The following is a 17574-nucleotide window of genomic DNA, read 5'->3' on the forward strand; positions in this document are numbered from 1 at the left end:
CGCGTAATGCCTGAAATGTTCAGGCATTACGCGTAATGCCTGTGACAACTAGGCATTACACGTAATGCCTAAAAATACCAGGCATTACACGTAATGCCTGAAATTTGACTCTCAAAATTACGCTTATTGCCTGAAGCAATTCAGGCAATACACATTACCTCTTGGATGGCGGGGAGAAATTTTTTTAAGGACAAAGTGTTGACAAAATGTCATGGTGTGAATATAGTAACTGACATTCAATCAAGTGAGCTTTGAAATGAATGCACATTTTATTTTGCGATTATGAGTGATGGTTCGCAATGCAACATAATGTATTTCTGACATAGTGTTCACCACAGTTTGAATTTCACGTGTGAGTGCATGTCACAATGGAAAGCAGAGGTCCAATATTTCCAGTCGAGTTTTCACCAGTTGCTTATTCGTCACCATGGAGGATAATGAAAAAGAACAATTGTTTACTCCACGTTTGTTTGAACATTATGAAAAGGACGGCAGAAAGTTGCTCCCGAAAGCTGTGTACTTCAGAACAATCGAAAAAGTAAAAGCTGCCTTCCAGAAAACAACATAGTCACGTCATGAGTATCATCTCTTGGGAAAGTAAGTGATGTGTGGTGTTTGTCAAAAACAGATTTGAGTGTTGGTATTCAGCTCTACGTCTATCGTGAAACAATACTGAAACCGGGTTATCTCCAATGCTGTCTCTGATAGAGTAATTGACACATAATTAAAATGTCAAAGGTAGGTAACAAACAAGTCGCGTAAGGCGAAATTACTACATTTAGTCAAGCTGTGGAACTCACAGAATGAAACTGAACGTAGTCCGCCGCTTGTGCAAAGTACCTCTCTTCGTTTTAACTTTCTGAGCGTGTTTTTAATCAAAACATATATCTATATATGTTTTTGGAATCAGGAACCGACAAGGAATAAGATGAATTTGTTTTAAAAACGATTTCGGAAATTTAATTTTAATCATAATTTTTATATTTTTAATTTTCAGAGCTTGTTTTTAATCCGAATATAACATATTTATATGTTTTTGGAATCAGAACATGATGAAGAATAAAATAAAAGTAATTTTGGATCGTTTTATAAAAAAATAATTTTAATTACAATTTTCAGATTTTTAATGAAGCCTCCATGCTGAAATGCAATACCGAAGTCCGGCCTTTGTCGAAGAATGCTTGGCCAAAATTTCAATCAATTTGATTGAAAATTGAGGGTGTGACAGTGCCGCCTCAACTTTTGCAAAAAGCCGGATATGACGTCATAAAAGACATTTATCGAAAAAATGAAAAAAACGTCCGGGGATATCATACCCAGAAACTCTCATGTAAAATTTCATAAAGATCGGTCCAGTAGTTTACTCTGAATCGCTCTACACACACACACGCACAGACACACACACACACACACACACACAACACACACACACACACATACACCACGACCCTCGTCTCGATTCCCCCTCTATGTTAAAACATTTAGTCAAAACTTGACTAAATGTAAAAAAGCTTAGTACACTGACTGTATCGTTCTTGCTGGAACAAAAACAGTTAATAAGAAAATTGCGTTGTGTTATCTCACATTCCGGGGCTGTTGAAAGCTAGCTACGATATCAAATTATTATTATTGATCGCTTGAGAAACACTGTGTGAACGGGTGTTTTTTTCTCATAAGGAAGATTTGTTGTTATTATTCGACGTAAGTTGTTCACGATCTTTAGTAGTTTGAATGTAGCGCTCGGGTACATTGACATGTTTTAGCAAGATGAATTCAATCTGGACCCTGTCCTACGTGTTATAATTATATCCGACTCGCTGCCGAGAGTTATGGTACATTGTTTATAACCTTGATAAACATGTCCTGTTATTGCCATTAAATAGTTGTCATTTACTTTAATTTTCAGATTCGAGGTATTAAGATGCGGTGACATCAAAAGGCTTGTACAGAAAAGTACTAACACAGCTGAGGAATCCATTCTCTACAATGCTACCCTTGAAGAAGCATACAATATCGCCAAGAGAGCGCATGTGGCCACAGGCCATGGCGGTCGTGATCGTATGGAGAAGGAGTTGCACGAGAAATACGACAACATACCACGCCACGCGATAGAACTTTAGAAATCTTTGTGCGCAGAGTGTCAGAAGAAGAAGAAACGAGAGAGAGTCAAAGGTGTTGTTGTTCGACCGATTCTATCAAACGATATTCAGGCATTACACGTAATGCCTGGTTTCACTTAATGCCTGTAACAGGTTTCAGGCATTACGTGTAATGCCTGACAATGATTTTCAGGCATTACACGTAATGCCTGGTATTTTTAGGCATTACGTGTAATGCCTAGTGGTCACAGGCATTACGCGTAATGCCTGAACATTTCAGGCATTACGCGTTTCACTTAATGCCTGTAACATATATATATATATATATGTTACAGGCATTAAGTGAAACCAGGCATTACGCGTAATGCCTAAAATGTTCAGGCATTACGCGTAATGCCTGTGACCACTAGGCATTACACGTAATGCCTAAAAATACCAGGCATTACACGTAATGCCTGAAATTTGACTCTCAAAATTACGCTTATTGCCTGAAGCAATTCAGGCAATACACATTACCTCTTGGATGACAGTGAAAACATTTTTTAAGGACAAAGTGTTGACAAAATGTCATGGTGTGAATATAGTAACTGACATTCAATCAAGTGAGCTTTGAAATGAATGCACATTTTATTTTGCGATTATGAGTGATGGTTCGCAATGCAAAATATTGTATTTCTGACATAGTGTTCACCACAGTTTGAATTTCACGTAAGTGTGAGTGCATGTCACAATGGAAAGCCGAGGTCCAATATTTCCAGTCGAGTTTTCACCAGTTGCTTATTCGTCACCATGGAGGATAATGAAAAAGAACAATTGTTTACTCGACGTTTGTTTGAACATTATGAAAAGGACGGCAGAAAGTTGCTTCCGAAAGCTGTGTACTTCAGAACAATCGAAGAAGTAAAAGCTGCCTTCCAGAAAACGACAAAGTCACGTCATGAGTATCATCTCTTGGGAAAGTAAGTGATGTGTGGTGTTTGTCAAAAACAGATTTGAGTGTTGGTATTCAGCTCTACGTCTATCGTGAAACAATACTGAAACCGGGTTATCTCCAATGCTGTCTCTGATAGAGTAATTGACACATACCGGCACGGTTGGCCTAGTGGTAAGGCGTCCGCCCCGTGATCGGGAGGTCGTGGGTTCGAACCCCGGCCGGGTCATACCTAAGACTTTAAAATTGGCAATCTAGTGGCTGCTCCGCCTGGTGTCTGGCATTATGGGGTTAGTGCTAGGACTGGTTGGTCCGGTGTCAGAATAATGTGACTGGGTGAGACATGAAGCCTGTGCTGCGACTTCTGTCTTGTGTGCGGCGCACGTTATATGTCAAAGCAGCAACGCCCTGATATGGCCTTTCGTGGTCGGCTGGGCGTTAAGCAAACAAACAAACAAAATTGACACATAATTATAATATCAAAGGGAGGTAACAAAAAAGGCTTAGTACACTGACTGTTCTTGCTGGAACAAAAACAGCTAATAAGAAAATTGCGTTGTGTTATTTCACATACCCGGGACTGTTGAAAGCTACGATATCAAATTATTACTTAATGTTTGCTTGAGAAACACTGTGTAAACGGGGTTTTTCTCATAAGGGAGATTTGTTATTATTATTCGACGTAAGTTGTTCACGATCTTTAGTAGTTTGAATGTAGCGCTCGGGTACATTGACATGGTGTTGTTGTTTTAGCAAGATGAATTCAATCTGGACCCTGTCCTACGTGAACCCCACTTTACAAATCTCTGTGCGCAGAGTGTCAGAAGAAACAAGCGAGAGTCAAAGGTGTTGTTGTTCGACCTATTCTATCAAACGATATTCAGGCATTACACGTAATGCCTGGTTTCACTTAATGCCTGTAACAGGTTTCAGGTTTAAAGCTTTACGTATTATAATTGGCGGTGTGCGGAGAACTAGTCATGGTAAGATTTACAAAGAAAGCGGATTTTGTAGTCTAAAGGAACGCCGAAGACAACATAAATTGATATTATATCATAAAATGGTTCATGGTAAATGTCCCCTATATTTAGTTGACCTTTTGCCACCACTAGTTTCATCCTTAAATCCTTATCACAGAAGACGACCACTTGAAAGATTTGTACCAGCTCACAGGACAGAAATCTTCCGAACATCCTTCGTTCCTTCGACTACAATTTTATGGAATGATCTGCCTGATGTGGTTAAAACCACAAACTCAATTAGCGAGTTTAAGCATTATTTACAAAGTCCTCATCATTATGTGCCAGTTTATTATTATTTTGGAAAAAGACAGGTAGAAATACAACACAGCAGAATGCGTTTAAACATGAGTAACCTTAATTCCGATTTATGCAAACGCCATTTAAAAGATAACCCACAGTGTGCGTGCGGTAACCGGAACGAAACAGCTGAACATTACTTGTTATACTGCACGTTGTTTGAAAATGCTCGTATGTCCACAATTAACTCTATGCGAAATGAATGTTGCTCGCTTCCTCTTAATAATGTTTCCACGTGTCTAAAATTGATTTTCGAGTCGGTCCAATCCTTTATTGCTGAATCTGGTCGAGTAACTTGAAGGATTAGCCCACGTACTGGTATTGTGTATGTTTGTGTGCAGGAGAACGTAAACGCGGTGTTGTTGCATCAATTACATATTTAACATAAGTAATAATTATCATTGAGTTTTTGTTTTTGTTTTTCTGTTCTCTTTTGTGTGTGTGTGTGGTTGTTTTCTTCCATACATTCGTAACGAACTATGCTGCCCTCTCCATGAAAATGTACATTTATCTGAACTTACTTATTGCATGTCTCAGCATCGATGTTCTCGTCCCACGCGCTTCATTCATAGTCTCACCTTATTTTTTACTTTATTATTTTATTTTATTTTTTTATTTGATTAATTTTTTTTTCTCTGTAAATCCTCCTGTTTTGATTAAGTTCCCGATACCCCCTCCTACATTTTGTTCTTTTGGTTAATAATAGTGTTGTCCACCATCATGAAAACTTGTGTAACTTAGCATTGTTATGGTCACGTCAAATAAGCATCTGCTTGAGTTCGTGTCCCAGCTGCATTTTTGTCAATTGTTTCATGTCATGTATTTTGAATAAAATTGTGTTTAAACCAACAGGTTTCAGGCATTACGTGTAATGCCTGGCAATGATTTTCAGGCATTACGTGTAATGCCTGGTATTTTTAGGCATTACGTGTAATGCCTAGTGTTCACAGGCATTACGCGTAATGCCTGAACATTTTAGGCATTACGCGTAATGCCTGGTTTCACTTAATGCCTGTAACATATATACGAGCATCAGGGACAGACAGGTCACAACTGGGTGTGACTGTGAGAGAGACTGAGAGAGAGATCGAGCGAGAGACAAAGAGAGAGAGAGAGAAAGAGAGAGAGACAAAGAGAGAGAGACAAAGAGAGAGAGAGAGAGACAAAGAGAGACAAAGAGAGGGAGAGAGAGAGATAATGTGTGAGAGAGATAATCTGAGAGAGAGAGAGAGATAATCTGAGAAAGAGAGAGAGAGAGAGAGAGAGAGAGAGAGAGAGAGAGAGAGAGAGAGAGAGAGAGAGAGAGAGAGAGAGAGAGAGAGAGAGAGAGAGAGAGATGCACAGAAGGAGATACATGTAGGTAAAAGTCGGGCGGGTGTACAAGATGTCACGTAGCAGGCGGATCACGACCCTCCCCGCGGTGTTCTGGCGGCCACACAGACATTGATCGGGGTGTGCACGTGCTGCTTCGATACCAGTCAATCGTCTGCTACCACTGTCCCCCCGCTAGCTTCTTCCCCCCGTCCTCTCTCCTCCTCCTCTCCCACAAACTCACCTTCCATTTTCCACCCCACTCTCTCGGACGCCATAGAGCACCACCATTGGTTCTTGTCCTTGCAATAAGTTTTCGTGCTGTTTGTCACATTGACCTGAACACTTACTAAACCTTATTCAAGTTATTGTGATCACCAAAACCAAAACTATTTTTTTAATTTCTTTAAACTCTTAAGTCACCCTTTTTCGGTTGCCCCCCCCCCCCCCCCCCCAACTCTTATTTCTCGTTTTAGATATTTGCTGTCTCTTTTCGTTCCACAGCTAACATTTTAGGGAGTTACATTTATATTGATGTGACTTCTCCCCCCTATCGTGGTCATAGGGCGTGTTTCGCCCTCTCATTATCAAGAACAGTACGGTCGATCATCGGACATTAGAAAAAAGGCATGACATAAGATTCCTTAGTTGTGATTACCATCCTGAAGAAGTCAGCGACAGGCTGACGAAATATTGATGAAGAATACCAGAACTGCTTTCTGCTTTTTTTGTTTTGTTTTAATAATAATAATAATAATAATAATAATAATAATAATAATAATGGACATTTATATAGCGCTTCTCCACAGCTCGAAGCGCTTTACAAGTTCAATTTACAAGTCCAATCAAAAACACAACACGATATATATACAACTAATACAATTTGTCTCAGATGAATAGAAAAATAATCATCAAAGAGCACATAACACTAGATGAATACCCGCTTCGCCGGGAAGAAGTAGAGCCGAATACCGTACCCGGCTTCGCGATTGACGCCACACGAAGGAAGGGAGATAAACGCGCAAAACACTGGAGAAGATAAGGAAGAGTTACTGGGAATGGATGTACAAAAAAACCAAAATCGGTTCAGCGCTGCGCGCTGAGAGCATGTGTTGAAAATTTTCATCGACCAGATTGTGTTTTTGTACCTGAATATGCCCACCAAATTTGAAGCAGATCCATCGAGAACTTTGGCCGTGCATCGCGAAGTGACCGACCGACAGACAGACAGACAGACACAGACAAGCCGTATATAGATATAGATCTATAGTTGCTTGCAAAAGGTAATTTTAAAGGTGGACGTCTACATTTTTGATTTTTTTCAATAATCTTATGGTTAAATTTCGCTAAAAAGTAATGTCAGATGATGAATGAACCATGGGGGGAAAAGTTACAGAAAAAAATGAGTAAAATAAGTTGTTATTTTTAGGAAGCGTGACTAATGCTTCCAATGTTTTGTTTTCTGTTTTTTAAGACCATGTGCTTTGCCTAAAAATATCGACCAATCAAATTATCAGCGGCGCATAAGCACAGCAAAGAGTCATTTACGGTCCAAAGATGTCTGCTAAATTGCGCTTGACAGACGCAGTGCATAACAAACTACCACACAACTGCTCTTACAGTCCCTGACTGCAAATACCGAACGTGAGAGAGAGAGAGAGATAGAGAGAGCAGAAGAAAGCGAGAGAGAGAGAGAGAGAGAGAGAGAGAGAGAGAGAGAGAGAGAGAGAGAGAGAGAGAGAATGGGGGAGAGAGAGAGTGGGAGAAAGAGAGAGAGAGAGAGAGACACACAGACAGACAGACAGACAGACAGACAGACAGACAGACAGACAGAATTGAATTGAATTGAACTTTATTTAACAAGGATTAAGATTTAAGGCTACGCCTTTTCTTACAATCTGTCCTTGGGACGCATAGACACACAATTATATAATTAAAAAATTAAAAATTAAAAAGTTAAAAAGTTAACCAACAAAAGGAGGTCGGAAAACTTCAGCACGTGATAATAAAGATGACGATGATGATGATGATCACGATGATGATGATGATAATGATGATGATGATGATGATGATGAGGCATGAAGAGCATACATAATATTATGTGGTTATTCATAAAATCAAATGCATACTATGCAGGTAATTATCAATACAAGCTGGTAGCAATCGAACATGTAGCAATAGTACAACAAAAATATGTTCAGAATATACAATGCACAGCATATCTTTCAAAGTGTGGTAAATCAAAAGGCGTTAAACTACTCAGACATTAAGTGGTTTTTAACACATTTTTAAAAACTTTTTAATGACTTTAAGTGCTTAAAGGATGATGGAAGTGAATTCAAAACTGAAGTACCCGAAAAAGCAAGACTGGTCTTATACAGGTCAATTCGTGGAATCGGTGGGATCAAGTTGACCGACCCATATCTGTGGGTAGCTTTATTAAATAATGATGTAATGTAAATCGGCACTTTACCGTACTACAATTTATGCATGAAAATGGCTTTGTTTAACTTGGGATGCTTTTCCAGTGGAAGAAAGTTAGGCATTCTTAATTTCATATCTGTTGAGGCAGAGAGAGAGAGAGAGAGAGAGAGAGAGAGAGAGAGAGAGAGAGAGAGAGAGAGAGAGAGAGAGAGAGAGAGAGAGAGAGAGAGAGAGAGAGAGAGAGAGAGAGAGAGAGAGAGAGGAGAGAGAGAGAGAGAGAGAGAGAGAGAGAGAGAAACTTCTGTGGTGACCTGGAAGCGTTCACGTGTGATATTCTTTTAAATCTATCCTTTCCTTCTTCCGCTCATTTTTCTAACTCGCTGACAGTCTTCTGGGGATTTACCGTGTCCTGAAGCATTGTTGTTAGGTGAAAAGGTGAACACAAGTATTTTCGTGCACTTCTTTCATGTAATACTTTTTTCTTTCACCGGTTTTCCTGCAAGGGCACATCAATTATAATGTTCGGTATCCATAACTGAACATAAATCGTTGGCATTTTCTGCCTTCAAAACTAACAAAATTTATAAAGTTCTGTAGTTAATTCACGTCATTATTTTTCGGGGGTGAAGGGGGAGGGTAACCCAGGCCTGAAAGTGGCGAGTAGAAATGTTAATCTACTCACCAAATGCGAGTAAAGTTACTGAAACAAATCACTGAAATGGTTGGTTTGGCGAGTAAAATGTGCTCTCTGGCTAGTAAATTATAAGAAGTACTTGCCAAAGGCCAGTGCCCCATGTTCTGGACTTTGAGCGCTGTTAACATAGTGTTTTGTATGTGAGTATGTGTGCGCGCACACACACACACACACACCGCGCGCACGCACACACACACACACACACACACACACACACACCGCGCGCGCACACACACGCACACACATACAGATCTGTATTAAGTCAACTTTTTCATCACCCGAAACACTTACTGACAGTTTGAGCTCTGACCCAACAACCTCCGAAAATCTCTGTGTGTGTGTGTGTGTGTGTGTGTGTGTGTGTGTGTGTGTGTGTGTGTGTGTGTGTGTGTGTGTGTGTGTGTTTGTGTGTGTGTGTGTGTGTGTGCGTGCGTGCGTGTGTGTCAGGGACAGACACAGAGAGAAAAGAAGCGATCAGATATATCTTTAATTGTCATTAGATAGTTCTATGCCTGTATAATATATATAATAAGTAACTGAAGTCAAATATAGCAAAGAGCCCTCAGTTGAGGCTGTATGTACTCTTGACTTGATTTAGGTCAGATCATACAACACAATCATGATGTCATTGTCATCAAAAAAGCATTTCAATTTATCAAGGAAGCACGGCATTCCCGAGTTAGTAATTTCCTCCTTTCCTTAACAACATAATGATTTATAGCTTTACACTGAAAGCCCGGTCAGAATAAAAACGTACCTACTCTACAGCAGAGACAACACAGAAACCACGACTAGGACAAAAAGCAAAGAGGAAATCAATAATCACTAGAATTACCTGATGCAGGAAGACGAGGAAGAAACTGAGCAGTCCCTGGGAAATTCAATACAGCCGCCTCCCAGAATCACAACTCAGCAGAAACACACATTCCTCTTATCCACATAGCACAAACTCCACACAACTTTCACATCCACCGTGAAGCCGAGAAGACACAAACGACGAGGACGATGAAGATGACGATGAAGACGACGACGACAAGAGGCGATGAAGAGGTGATGAACAACTCCCAACAGGGGCCATAACCGTGGCGGTCAGTCAGCCGTGTCCAGAAGTCGTCAACGTTGTTTAAGCTGTGTCGCGATGACGTGATGCGCCGAACTCCACGGCGGTCCTGGGACGGGTAAGAGTGTCATGCGTGCGTGCAGAGGATGAAGTAGCGCTGGTAGAGCTGATGCCGCCAGCACACGATCCCCGCCACGTCAATAGCGCTGATCCATAGTAAAGATGGGTGTGGTTTCTCGGCCACACTCTGCAAATACACCAAGTGATAGATAGACAAACGCACGTCACTGTCAAACAACGACTGCAGCACGGAAGGCACGGGTCAATAATAGCACCAAAAGGAGAGCTTCTTGTCTTTGGAGATCAAAAGTAGACATCAAAGGTCACATTTAGGTTGCAGCATAAGTTCAGAGTTCTAAGACAAAGAAAGAAATCCTTTTAAGGAAAAAGGAAGGAATCATTTGAAGTAAAGTAAGGTACGGCGAGTCATCTATCCAAATTTAGCTGTATCAATGATTTGCTAAAGATGACGATTTCTGCTGACACAGCCTGGCATTTCCTGCCACAGACAAAACCAAAATAAAGTGGGCAGAACACTAATTGCACCGACTTTTGTACCCCAACTTACACATTCATTTCTGTGTCATGACATTCATAAAAGGCCCTCCACTTGGCTATCTTGCACACGTTTCGAACCAAAGATTTTACAGGGGTCACCTGATCACCGCCCAAATAAGGATACCCCCAAAGTCGACCTGACAAAAACGTAAGGTACCAATTAAAAAATCTACGAAATTTTAGAATGAGCACACCTTGACTACTTTTACATACGAGGAGAAAGTCAAACCAATTATCTCTTTCCTGGACCGGTTGTTTTGTTTCGCTATCTTGCTTATTGCTTGTGTTTTGTCGTTTCTACTGATGCATGTGTCGATCGCATAAACGGTCAAAAAAAAAAAGGGGGGGTCTATTTTGAGGTGTACCATATGCACTGTGTATGTACATATGTGGACTTATAAGAAGTACATGATAGGCATGTGTTCACTTCAAAGACATCACAAATGTACTAAGTCATCTGAAAAATCCGTACTCCTAGCATGCCATTATTTTACTTCTTTCAAAACACTAACATTCACCAATGACAAATGTTTATTCGTCAGTCACGCCAATATTTCCTTCGATCTTAACGCTGACGTTGTCATTGGTATACGTCTGCCACGCTAATATTTCCTTCGTAAAAAAAAAAAAAGGTTGGTTGTTATACGTCTAGCACACAAATATATTATACCCAATATTGACGAACTGTGTGATGATATCTTCTGCTATGGCACTGTCTCAACAGACCATAGCAGAAGATATCATCACACAGTCAGTCAATGTTAGATATATTGCTATTTTTCTGGACATTTTGTATTCACTGTAAAGAAATTACAAAAGTATTTGTCTCAGTTTTGGCTGTTCCATATCCCTCCCTCTGATTATTATTTCTTTTTGTTCACTCTTTTCTTGTACTTTCCAGTATTTCCAAATGTCTTTTCTTTCAAAAAGTAATTAGGCATTTGCTCAACTAAATTCTGGGATAATTACATTTTCATATATATATTTTGTTGTTTTTAAATTTAGGTGTCTGTTTTTGAAGTGGGGAAGCAATAAAGAGGTCGTCGATATCAAAACTGATATCGACGGAAATGTCGTCGATATCCCTTTTGCAATGAGCTCCGTTTTGCCCAATTGACCAATGGAAATCTGCGTAACATATGAAAAAGCAATATTAATATATATATATATAATTATATCCTCCGTTCAAAACAAAAACGTTTATTCTAGGACCACAAGCACACCCATTCTTCTTTTTTCAGTACGCAACCGTTGTTATTTCTGTACGGAAAGGAACCTCAAATGTTATAATTAGCACAATTCTAGCACGTAAGCACTTCCTCCTTCCTAAACACACGGACATTTTTTGTGGATGTGTATTATTTTATTCGGAATTGTGTACATCCTCATTTATTTATGTACGTTTTTGTGAGACGCTTAGAACTATTTTAGGATTTGCGCAATCGAAATATCCTCATTATTATCATTCTTATTCTTATTATCATAACATTTTTGTGAGTCTGGCACGTCATAATCTGGTTCCTTCTAAATCAAAAAACCATTGTTAAAGTGTGTTCTACCTTAGCAGGTGTATACGTACTCTCATACATCCCAACGTCCAACACTGACCCAATTTTATTCATCCCTTGCGTCCTTCTCCGAACCGTAAACAGCATAGTACATGAAATACGTAAGTTGTGGTATGTAAAACCATACACTTACAACTAGACCGCACGTGCAAGATAAATCACCAACGTAACCATCACTGACCTACATTTCTTCTTCAATCACACTACACAAAGAAACTGACCACCGGTAGCATTTTCGTCTTGTCAATATCTTCAACATTAAAAAAGCCAATTTCCTTCAGTGGGAAATCTGACCGTATCAGGTTACCATTATAAAGACTATCTCTCTCTCCATGTGTCTGTCTTTACCACCAATGACCATCATACTGAACTCAGGTCAAAATGAGTTCGGCTCATTCTCTCCGACAGGATGCCTTGAGTTTCCTTGTCTGGCAAGGAAACCGATTTTTTTTTTTTAACATATTTAGAGCTTTTTGTAATGTATTATTGATATAAGCAGATTCGCGATCGTCGATAATGATTTTTCATGGTGTTTGGTAATTTTTAAATTACAAAGGAATTGATATGTAAGACAGTTTCAAGCGAGCTATTTTTCGCGGCTGTATTTACTGTGCAAACAACTCCAAATATGGCAAAAGTGTCACGTGATAATCAACCGTTTGGTTTCGGCGCTAACTGGAGCAGACGATTTTTTCTGTAACCAGGTGACAGTGATGAAACCATATATTACGGTCTCCTTCCGGCAGCAGTCCCAAACTTTCGACTTGTTTTGACCTTAGAACGATGTCTTTATCATAACTGTGAAGAACAGAACGGAGATCACTGTCGAAGTCGGCCAATCTGCAATCATTTTCGTCTCGCGAACACTGATCTCAAATTTAGATCAGTGCTCGCGAAAACCATATGTATTTTTGTTTTGATAGATTCGCGTAGGACTGTAGCGTCCGGTCAGGGAGAGAATGAGCCGAACTCATTTTGACCTGAGTTCAGGATGCAATGACCATACACTCTCTGGCTGACTGTCTTTGAGTATGTGTATGTGTGTGTGTGCGCGTGTGTGTGCGTGTGTGCGTGCGTGCGTGTGTGCGTGCGTGCGTTCGTACATTCGTGCGTGCGTGTGTGTGTCTGCGTCTCTCTCTCTCTCTCTCTCTCTCTCTCTCTCTCTCTCTCTCTCTCTCTCTCTCTCTCTCTCTCTCTCTCTCTCTCTCTCTCTCTCTCTCTCTCTCTCTCTCTCTCTCGGAATGCAAGGAGAGGTGACCTCTGTCAAGGGTCCAGACAAAGTCACGGTTCCACCGAATCCACAAATCCTTCCTGTTCCGACGTGGACAAATCCTGATACCAATTTCTTTCCTGCTTGGATTAAGGAAGAGGGAAGGGCAAGTGTCTGTCTGTCTATCCGTCTAAAACGTTGGATGGGGGATAATGAAAGAAAAGGTGTCTCATTCAAACGCATCTAAACTAAAATATTCACCATAACACAAACTAATATTTTGACGTGAAGCCCACAACCGAAGACAAGTGTTAATCTTTGCATCATTAATAATTTTCTATTGTGCACCTTATTCCAATCTAAAGATTTACAGATCGAGGTTCTAGTAACAGTTTCGTTTTGTCAATTAAACGTTCACTTAACTTACATATCTTTCTTTCGATCATTTTTTTATATTTAGTCAAGTTTTGACTAAATATTTTAACATCGAGGGGGAATCGAAACGAGGGTCGTGGTGTATGTGTGTGTGTATGTGTGTGTGTATGTGTGTGTGTGTGTGTGTGTGCGTGCGTGCGTGTAGAGCGATTCAGACCAAACTACTGGACCGATCTTTATGAAATTTGACATGAGAGTTCCTGGGATTGATATCCCCATACGTTTTTTTCATTTTTTTGATAAATGTCTTTGATGACGTCATATCCGGCTTTTCGTGAAAGTTGAGGCGGCACTGTCACGCCCTCATTTTTCAACCAAATTGGTTGAAATTTTGGTCAAGTAATCTTCGACGAAGCCCGGACTTTGGTATTGCATTTCAGCTTGGTGGCTTAAAAATTAATTAATGACTTTGGTCATTAAAAATCTGAAAATTGTAAAAAAAATATTTCTTTTATAAAACGATCCAAATTTACGTTTATCTTATTCTCCATCATTTGCTGATTCCAAAAACATATAAATATGTTATATTCGGATTAAAAACAAGCTCTGAAAATTAAATATATAAAAATTATTATCAAAATTAAATTGTCCAAATCAATTTAAAAACACTTTCATCTTATTCCTTGTCGGTTCCTGATTCCAAAAACATATAGATATGATATGTTTGGATTAAAAACACGCTCAGAAAGTTAAAACGAAGAGAGGTACAGAAAAGCGTGCTATCCTTCTTAGCGCAACTACTACCCCGCTCTTCTTGTCAATTTCACTGCCTTTGCCATGAGCGGTGGACTGACGATGCTACGAGTATACGGTCTTGCTGAAAAATGGCATTGCGTTCAGTTCCCATTCTGTGAGTTCGACAGCTACTTGACTAAATATTGTATTTTCGCCTTACGCGACTTGTTTCTTTTTTCGTAAGTTTCGTATTGACAATTACACGTTCACTCAACTTACACAAGTCTTGCTTTCGATTAAAAAAAACAACCTTATAAGGTTCGTTGTCAATTAAACGTTCACTTAACTAACAATTCTTGTTTTCAATTAAAATAAATTTCGTACAGGAAGACAATACAGTGCTTGACTAAAATCTTTAAAAAAAATTGACTATATTATATTACAAGAAACACTTAACAAGGGTAAAAGGAGAAACAGAATCCGTTAGTCGCCTCTTACGACATGCTGGGGAGCATCGGGTAAATTCTTCCCCCTAACCCGCGGGGGGTCGTCATTCGTATTCCCACGGGAGAAAATAAACTGAAGACAGAGATGGGTTTAATGGTGACGGTGTGTGGAGGGTCAATGCGAATGATATGTAAGTAGTCCTTCTACAACTACCGCTGTGGCGTCATTCGCAATTCCTCAAGACAACATAATGCACTGAGCGAGGCCTAAGTACTGGTGATGGTAAAGGGGGAGGGTCAATGCAAGTAGGCCTTCTACAGGGTGACCCAAAAAAAAGAGTACCCAAACAAAACGTCATAAATTGAACAAAAATTAAGCAATCTTCATAAAATGTATTTACATACACAAGTAGTCTCTGCATGATTTGCACAGAAAATTTTAGCGTTCTAGCTTGTCTTTCAGGAAAGTTATGCTCATTCTACAGAACATGCTCCAAATGGCCTCCGCTCCGCTGCAGGCAAACTTGAACTCGCCGCGCAAAGTTATCAATCACCCGCACACACTCCTGTTGCTAGATTCCGTGAATGGTTGTTGTGATGGCTCTCTTGAGTTCTGTGATTGACTGTGGGTTGTTCCTGTAGACGTTGTCTTTCAGGAACCCCCAAAGATAGAAATCTGGGGGATTTAAATCCGGGGGAGGCCATTTGGAGCATGTTCTGTAGAATGAGCATAACTTTCCTGAAAGAAAAGCAAGAACGCTAAAATTTTCTGTGCAAATCATGCAGAGGCTACTTGTGTGTGTAAATAAATTTTATGAAGATTGCTTTATTTTTGTTCAATTTATGACGTTTTGTTTGGGTACTCTTTTTTTTTGGGTCACCCTGTACAACTACCACGGTGACGTTATTCGCTATTCAACAAGAGAACACAATGTACGGAGCGATGGGGATGGTGATGGTAGTAGGGAAGAGGGGAGGGGGGGTCATTGGTAAATGATATGCAAGTGCTACGACTACCACTGTGACGTCATTGGCAATTCCACAAGAGAAAACGAAGTGTTGGATCTGATGACGGTGATGGTGGCGGGATGGCGAGTCGCTGGCAAAGGGAGGGAAAGAGGTTGGGGTGATAACTTGCCCGATACAAAGTGGGAGGGAAAGAGGTTGGGGTGATAACTTGCCCGATACAAAGTCATTCTCTTTACGGGGTAATCAGGGCAGAGGCAGACAATGCCTGCAGGGGACCGTGGTGCAAGCAGAGATGGTATCTCTCGGTCTTAACATAGCACGTTACACCTCTCTCTCTCTCCCTCATACGCACGCACACACACACGCACGCACACACACACACACACATATATATATATATATATATATATATATATATATATGCACGCACACACACACACATATATATATGCGCATGAACGCACACAAACACACACATATAAACACGTTCTATCCTCCCATCTCTCTCTCTCTCTCTCTCTCTCTCTCTCTCTCTCTCTCTCTCTCTCTCTCTCTCTCTCTCTCTCTCTCTCTCTCTCTCTCTCTCTCTCTCTCTCTCTCTCTCTCTCTCTCTCTCTCTCTCTCTCTCTCTCTCTCTCTCTCTCAAAAATGTATGCTCCTCGGCCTCGTATAGATCTTTTTAAGTCCAGCCTACTCTTTTCGGGGACTAATCTTTGGAATTCACTTCCAAGCGGTCTCAAACATTCTGTCAATGCCAAGACTTTTAAAGACAGATATTTCTCATTCCTTATACATGGCACATTTCGTTCTCGCTTAGCCTGAACATGTTTATATTGTTGATGCCTTATTTGTACCTTTTACACATTTCAGTAGATAAATGTACCTAATTAATTTCATAACATGACTTATGTAACGATGCTACATGCTATTACTTGCAACGTAGTTGCTTCATTGACTCCTCAGTTTCACGGATTTTTTCTTCCCTCGAAGTTTCACACGTTTTTTGTTGCTTGAAGCAGTTTTCATTATACCTTTGACAATAATATGTCATGTTCGTTTGTATGTATATTTTTGTTTGTTTGTTTAGTCTGTTAATCGTTTGCTTGTTTGCCGTTTGCTTTTATTACTTCTTTAATTGATATTCCAACATTTTAAAACGTATTATCATTAGATTAAACCCTCCCATGGGCGAGGGCTGGATGTAAAAAAGCACCTGTTTGCTTATGTCATTACCCTCGTAAATAAAGAATCTCTCTCTCTCTCTCTCTCTCTCTCTCTCTCTCTCTCTCTCTCTCTCTCTCTCTCTCTCTCTCTCTCTCTCTCTCTCTCTCTCTGTCTCTCTCTCCCCTCGAGTTTTAACCACAAGGTATCACAGCAATTAGAGCTATACATAGATTTGCAGGCTAAATCTGTCATCACCTGGTTCTCCACACGCATTTTTAACGCCATATTATCAAACTCATTTTGGTCGACACGCCTTTTAGAGGCATGTATCTATTTCATCTCAGACACGAATAAGAAGAGAACATGAGATTTGAAATGACACATTTTCAACTTGCAACAACCACGAAAGTCACTTTACACAAGAAACTGATCGATTTTGGACCCAAATAGAATTTCAATTGTACATATGTCACGATTTGCAATTAAATTATTTGTTTAAACCAAGAAAGAGAGAGAAATCCCACAATCTTAACAAACCGCACACAAACAAGAGAGAGAGAGAGAGAGAGAGAGAGAGAGAGAGAGAGAGAGAGAGAGAGAGAGAGAGGGGGGTAAGACAAACAGACGTACACATAGATTGAGAGAGAGACA

General features: G+C 40.0%; 1 protein-coding gene across 1 annotated transcript in view; it reads right to left on the minus strand.

Moving 5' to 3' along the window:
• LOC138946912 (diacylglycerol kinase beta-like) overlaps nt 1-17574 on the minus strand; it is a 159600-nt gene that overhangs the window by 66714 nt on the left and 75312 nt on the right. Inside the window, exon 3 of the mRNA XM_070318313.1 lies at nt 9614-10085. The gene's annotated coding sequence lies outside the window, so the exon portion shown is untranslated. The remainder of the gene's footprint in view (nt 1-9613; nt 10086-17574) is intronic.

This window comes from Littorina saxatilis, linkage group LG14 (assembly GCF_037325665.1).
Source record: "Littorina saxatilis isolate snail1 linkage group LG14, US_GU_Lsax_2.0, whole genome shotgun sequence".
In the NCBI taxonomy this organism is placed as follows: Eukaryota; Metazoa; Mollusca; class Gastropoda; order Littorinimorpha; family Littorinidae; genus Littorina; species Littorina saxatilis.